Below are 270 nucleotides of genomic sequence, written 5' to 3' on the forward strand. Positions count from 1 at the left end.
ATACAACAATAGCTGAATTTTCTTAGTTACTTTTCAAAAAGTAGTAATTTTGTAGGTGAATTATCACTGCATTCAGGAATTCAGTTAGTTCTCTGTGTTGTGATATGCCATCCAAAAATGAAAAGTCTACTAATTTTCTCACCCTCATGCCTTCCCAGATTTATGGCTTTCTTATGTGAAACAGAAATGAATGGAACCCTGTGAAGCTGAAGCTTCAAAACAACCTGTTACTACCCAAAATTATTAGTTGATCATGTTGTGAAACTCGTG

Source organism: Sinocyclocheilus grahami, unplaced genomic scaffold (assembly GCF_001515645.1).
Source record: "Sinocyclocheilus grahami isolate Dianchi unplaced genomic scaffold, SAMN03320097.WGS_v1.1 scaffold17482.1, whole genome shotgun sequence".
Lineage (NCBI taxonomy): Eukaryota > Metazoa > Chordata > Actinopteri > Cypriniformes > Cyprinidae > Sinocyclocheilus > Sinocyclocheilus grahami.